Source organism: Chroicocephalus ridibundus, chromosome 22 (assembly GCF_963924245.1).
Source record: "Chroicocephalus ridibundus chromosome 22, bChrRid1.1, whole genome shotgun sequence".
Taxonomy (NCBI): domain Eukaryota; kingdom Metazoa; phylum Chordata; class Aves; order Charadriiformes; family Laridae; genus Chroicocephalus; species Chroicocephalus ridibundus.
This window is the reverse complement of record NC_086305.1, coordinates 5271243-5277866: the sequence shown is the minus strand read 5'-3', so window position 1 is coordinate 5277866 and position 6624 is coordinate 5271243. Positions and strand designations below refer to the sequence as shown.

At 52.4% G+C, this 6624-nt stretch overlaps 1 protein-coding gene across 1 annotated transcript in view; it reads left to right on the top strand.

Annotated features, from left to right (window-relative positions):
• Positions 1-1927: 1927 nt before the first annotated feature.
• Positions 1928-6624, top strand: part of RFX2 (regulatory factor X2) — a 61643-nt gene continuing 56946 nt past the window's right edge. Inside the window, exon 1 of the mRNA XM_063357897.1 lies at positions 1928-2061. The gene's annotated coding sequence lies outside the window, so the exon portion shown is untranslated. The remainder of the gene's footprint in view (positions 2062-6624) is intronic.

Here is a 6624-nt window from a genome sequence, read left to right as displayed (position 1 = left end):
GGAGCATCCCAACCCTGCAGGGGCAGAATTTGTGCTGCCCGCTACCAAAAAATCTCTTTTTTTCCCCAAAAAAGTGAAGGAATAAAGGCTTTCCTTATGGCTTGATTTAAGTCTGCATGCGTTCAGGACAGCTGCCACTGCCAGGGGGAGTGCTGGCATTCCAGGTGTCCGGACTGGAAATGTAAACCCAAGGCTACAAATCTCCTTCTTCACCCAGCACCATGTTTCCAGTCTCTCCTGGACACCCAGGGAAGGGATTTCAAGGAAACCCCACCTGAAATCTGCTGAGCTTCCAGCCTGAGCCTCTCCCAGGGGTGGAAGCAGGGTGGATGGATAACGTGGATTCTCACCGAAGGCAGAGCCGGGGTGTTCATTTAAGGGCAGAAAGAGCAGAGCCGAGGGACGAGCTGCTTTTGCATTTCTCTGCATCCAGAGGCTGTAGTTTAGGCTTCATTTTCCCTCCACCACCAACATAAAAATATCAGGTTTTCCGTCCCACCCATGAGCAGGCGCTGTGTGGGTTTTCCCTGGTGCAGTATAGAATCACAGAATCATGGAATCGTAGAATCCTAGAATGGTTTGGGTTGAAGGGACCTTAAAGCCCACCCAGTGCCACCCCCTGCCCTGGGCAGGGACACCTCCCACCAGCCCAGGCTGCTCCAAGCCCCGGCCAACCTGGCCTTGAACCCCTCCAGGGATGGGGCAGCCACAGCTTCTCTGGGCAACCTGGGCCAGGGGCTCACCCCCCTCACACCAAACAATTTCTGCCTCACATCTCAGCTAAATCTCCCCTTTTTCAGTGTAAAACCCTTCCCCGTCATCCCATGGCTCCCCTCCCTGATCCCGAGTCCCTCCCCAGCTTTCCTGGAGCCCCTTTAGGGACTGGAAGGGGCTGGAAGTTCCCCCCCGGTACCTCCCAAAGCCTTGTCACGCCACACACATGCCAGTACTTGTATCTGTGGGGTGAGCGGATCCTGTGGATGTTCCGGGCGGGCACACGGAGCCGTTCCCTGTGGCAGATGTCTCCTCCGGCTGCACTCTGGCTCGGCACGGAGCTCCCTGGCAAACACGCCAGGCTTTTGGGGCTCGAGCCCAGCTTTTTGTGGACTTAACCTGTGCTTTAAGACCCGTGACCGAGGGTCCGTCAGGAGGCGTTTGCTGTGAGACCCATAACTCTGTGTCACGGGACAATGACGCTGCTTCCATCCTCGCCCGTCACATCATCCCGGGTTTTTGGGCTGCAAGTGGTGCTGGTGCCTCATTCCACTGGTGCTGGGGCGGGAATCAGGAGCGTGTGCCTGTGCGTAAGGCTGCTGAGCAGCAATGTACTTATATTGCTATAATTTGCACTAAACCAGGCCCCCAAGCCCGCTTTTTCCATCAATTCCCCCCCCTCGGTCGGCTGTGACTTCACAGCCGGTCGCTATGGAAACGGTTCGATGTCACGGGGAACCGGGAGCTCAGGTAGGGAGAAACTCGGAGAAACCCCCCAGCGCGCCCGAGCCCACGGGAACTTTTTAATATTAAATATGAATATTTAATATGAAACATCAATATTTAATGGCGGGGGGAGAAATTAACTTTTTTTTGTTGTTTTCCGCTCTCACAGCGCCGCCGGATGGCTACGTTGTACCCCCCCGCCCCGCCGCCCTGTGTCCCCCCCCCCGCGTCCCGCCCCGTGTCCCCTCCCGTGTCCCCCCCGTCCCGCTCCGTCCCACGGCGGCCCCACGCCCACTTCCCCCCCCCCCGCGCCCGCCCCGCGGCTGAGGCGCCAAAGCGCGCGCCAACTCTCCGCCCCGCCCCTTCCCCGCCGCCATTGGCCCGTCCGCGCCTCTTCCCGCCCCCCCGCTGACGGACAGCCGCTCCGCCAATGGTCGCGGGCAGGGTGGGCGGGGCCGGGCGGTGACGTGCGGGGGAGAGGGTAGCAACAGTTGCCTCGAGACCCGGCGGCAGGCGCCATAGTGACCGTAGCCCTGGAGACTGTTACTTGCCAACGGCAGCAACGCGCGGCCCCGGCGGCCGGAGCCCAGCGCAGCCCGCGGCGCCCGGCGGGGAGGGCAGGTGAGCGGGGGCCCGGCCGCGGGGGTCCCGCCCGCTGAAGGGGGCCCCGCCCGCTGAAGGGGGCCCGCGGCGGGGGGGGGTTTGGGGGTATGGGGAAGGAAGAGGGGAAGGGGAGGGGGGTGTGAGGCCTTCGGGGGTCTGTGAGGCGCCCCTGGGCCTCAGAGCGGGTCCCTCCGGGTGTGCCCCCCACACACTCCCCCCCCGTGCCGCCCCCGGAAAGTTGGGAGCGGCGTCGGGGCCGGGCGGAGCGGGGGAGGCGACACCCCCCCCCCCCCCCCCCCCACACACACACACACACACACTCCCCGGGGGCACCGCCCGCAGCCCCGCTCCGCGCCCTGCCCGCCCAACACCCATCCGAGCCGGCGGGGGGAGCGGGCAGCACACACACACCCACCCCCCTCCCCAGTCCCCAACTTCCCCCCGGGTCGTGTTTTCCCCTTCCCCCCCGCCCCGCGCCGAGCAGCGAGTCCGGTTCAGCAACAAACCTCGGCTGGCGCAGACCCCGCGGGCTCCGGGCCCCCCCCGTCCGAGCTGGGAAGGGGGGACACAGGGCGCCCAGACCCTCTGCCTGCTCCTTAAGAAGGTTCTCTACCATTTGTGTCCTCTCCGTTCCTCCCCCCCCGGGCACTCCTCCCTGTCCTGACGGGGGTGTGGGGGGGTGGTTTCAACTCCAGCTCGTCCCTTTAGTTTGCCGGAGCTCTGAAATCCCCGTGCTTGCTTTCTTGTTGGAGCGAAAATTGCGAGGAGACCTATTTTGAAGCATCTGCCGTCTATTCTTGACTCGGTTTCTCCTGTTTGTTTTGAATAAAGTACGTTGTGAAACAAAACTCGTCTCCTGTTAAAGCAGGATTTTGTGTATGTGCCTATTTCAAGCATGAGTTCCTGCCGCCTGATTAAATCTTTCCATTCTTTGACTTAGATACTACTCTAAAGTCTTTTTTTAGTTTTGCTATTGAAAGAAGCAGATCTTACTAATCAAAGAGCAAAGTGGAATAAATGTTCCTTTTTAAAAATTTACTTTATGTTTTTGGGCTTGGAATATCCTTCAACTGACCACGCTCAGCTTCAGATTTGTTTGTCAGACAAGGCTTTTCTCATCCGCTCCTGCCCAAACTTTTCAACTCTCCATCTCGGTTACAAATCATTTGAGGATAGAGAGTAACTGCTGGCTTAAAAAAAAGAAAAAAAAAATTCAGTCTCAAAATATAAATAAGCCTTTAGCTCCCAAGGAGTGGGGGGGTTCCTTCTGTGCCTCTGCTGTTTGGCTTTTCGGTCTGAGTTTGCTTCAGTTAGTTTAAGACTAATTCAATCTTAGGTTTTATTTTAAAGTTGCACATCTTGTGGAAGGTGGGCAGTGTGGAAGGGAAGGCATGACGGGAGGCCCTCTCATGGTTACCTCTGTCAGGATGGGTTCAATCAGGCTCTGAAGGTCTTTTTCTGTGTTGAGGGAGTTGAGGATGAGCAAAGTTTGACTTCTAGAGGGCTGAAGTCAGGCGAGGAAAAGCCACAATTTGTGGGTGTTGGCGATCTGACATCGTGACTGGGATGTGGTGGCTCCTGCATTGACGCTTACTGTTTCATTTAGAAACTCTTAGTTCATATTTTAAAAAAAAAAAACAACACATCCAACTGGTTCTTTACCTCTCAATATTGCTGTCCCGAGGGACGTGACATTTATTTGAATTTTGTGAGATGTTTTGCATTTGCCTTTCGGCGTATACAGATGTTGGCATGCTCCGTTTGTTTGGTTGAAGCCTGTAGAGTTCATGTTCTCAAAGGTGTTCCCATACCAGTGAGGTTGGGAAATACTCATCTTTTTTAAATGGAATCTGGGTTCTCAGGTAACTGCAGCACCTTGGCCTTAAGGGTGGAAGCACACACAAAAGCAAGCGGCGGGGGGAGGTTGACAACTGGAATTTCTTTGTCTCCCGCTTGCTTTCCACAAAACAGGAATGATCTCAATGCGTTCAATGATCCCAATGTGTTCGTGGATGGTGATAAGGGCATCCGCTGCCACAGAGGAATGCAAGAGCCAGGTCTCTCGGACTTCATGTGGGGCTTCCACAGACAGTCCCTGCTTTGCATTTCCCTGCTGTGCCATTTGCATCTCATGAATTCCTCTCATAGCACCGTGTCCCTGTCCTGGGGCCCTGTGTGTCCCTGTCCTGGGGCCCTGCATGCCGGCTCCGCTGGTTGTGGAAGGGCACCAGTGAGTGCAGAATCCCAACGCTGCGCTGCAGCAACCGGAGAGGCCACAAGACCAGCAGGCAACGCGCTTGGGGCCGTGGCCACGGCCCAGTGCAGCAAATTCTCCCTTAGCATCAGATCTGCCCTCTCAAAGAGCACTTTGTAGGTTTGGCCTATAAATTTGTAGGTTTGGCATATAAATGGAGGTGCATCTTCATCAAGAGACTGGGCACCACGTGTCCCATTGAGTCCCCCGCAGCAGGGGTGGGAGGGAGGGACTGGGTTGCCCATCTCAAAACTTCAATCTGAGTGTGGTCTGGAGAGAGCCGCAGTTAAAGCATGTGTTATGTATGTGGAGGTACATTAAAAATACGCTTTCAGTATATTTTTGCATGTGTAAATCTGAAATGGTAATTTAAGGCTGTAATTGTTGAAGACGTGAGCAGCCAGTGCCACTGATGTCGTGTGTCCTGGCTATCTCTTGGGGTAAATTCTCCAGTTGAGAGTATTCTTTGACGCTAAAAGTCACCTCTGTACTTGTTACCCTCTCTGTGACAACTTCGGGGCTGCCATAAATGTGAAGCCTCAGTCAGTGGTTAATAACTGTAGCTTTTCCTAGCTCGATCGCAGTAAAATAGATGGCGCCAGTCATTGTCTTTAAATAGTCTCATGCTTGTAACACCTCAGAGCATTGACAGCTGTTACGTTTAATCACAACATGTTTTCGCTTTTAATACAGGCCTGTAAACATAGCTGTTTTAACGTATTCTAGCATATTTTCCCTGTTCAGTTTTAGTACTCCAGAGCTAAAAGCGTCCTGCGGAGTCCCAGCGCAGGCCGGGCAGTGCTGATTCAACAGGCGTCTCTTACCACCCGGCTTCTCAGCCAAAGTTTCTGCTGGAGGCTGCCGAGTTATATTTAAACCAAGTTTTTCTCCCCCTCCCTCCAAACAAATGCCGGCGCGGCTCAGGGCTGGCTGCCGGCCAGCTGGAGCGAAGCACTGCACGGCCCAGCGTGCCAGGGCTCGCCGTGGGTGCCGCCGAAAGGAGCGCCTAAACCTCCCTGTGTGTGTCAGCGCCGGGATCCGGGATTATGTTTCTTGATATTTGAAACATATGCAAGGTTTCCTTCTGTAATCTGTGCTTTCAGACTCGGTATTTTGTCTTATTTGGACTGGCAGGTCTTTATTCTTGTGTTGAAGCCTTCGCAAATCCACCTTATTGTCTAAGAATGTGCTGGCTTTCTTATGTTAGGCTGTTTCCGTCTAAGTAGCATATGAACTAATCAAGCCATAAATACATAAATAGACAACAAAAACATTTATTCAGTGCAAGCCATGTACCCCTTAATACACTGAACAAAGAGGAATCCTTTTGTACGGCGCACTACCTGCAGAAAACCACTTTTCTTAACACAGAAAGCACGGAGGAAATTATTTCAGGGCACATCAGTCCACAAACTGTTCCCCGTTAGGGGGGAAAGGAAAAAAAACAAAAACGAAACAAACCCACCTTCAGCTTTGGGTCATGTTTTCATGAAAGGCGGCTATGTCTGCATTTCACCAGCTAAAACAGAAGGACTAGAAAAGTTTAAATTTCCTTAAGTCAGCTGACTTGTTAAACCAATATATAGTTATGTATAGACATGTGGTTTCCTGTCAATGAATGCAGAAATCTTCCTCTTCTGATCATATTCCTGCTTACTTATGGCACAGGGTGGGTTAGGCAGTATCTATCCAGCAGTAAATTACGAGGAGTATTTTAAATTGCAACAGAAGCGAGAGTCTTCCCAAACCGAACTTTATAAACTTTTGTTCTGTTGAACCCGTATTACACAGGAGCTAAGAGCTGTAGAAATGCCAGATGAAGGCATTTGAAAAGTAATTTAAAGGCAACTGATAAGCTTGCCTTTTTCCTAAATTAGATTTCTGTTAAGAAATTAAGAATTTTGGAGCTTAATAAATGCCAAAGAAGTCTCAGCATAGTACAAATGTCTCGTAGCGATGAAGCTTTGAAAGAGATTAACAATTGAACACTGCAGTTGCTTTCAAAGAAACGGGGGTCAGAATGCTGTGCCAATGATGACTTTATATAGCCAATGGAGAAAAAATAAATCAGATTCTTTATTTTCTTGTCACAAATCCATACTCTGCTGAAGGAAGTCCTCAGGGTCTCTGGCAAGAAGCTGACAGAAGAAATAATTGCATTGACTGCAGCGATATTCCTCACTGCTGCATCGTTTAGTTCATTGATGCATATTATGACCGTCCAATCTCCACAAATGATTTTTTCTGTTTGAGGTGGTTCTTCCCTGGCTTTATGTGCGGGAATGTCTGAGTGAGGATGAGGACAATAGACAGCGGGTACCTGCGTG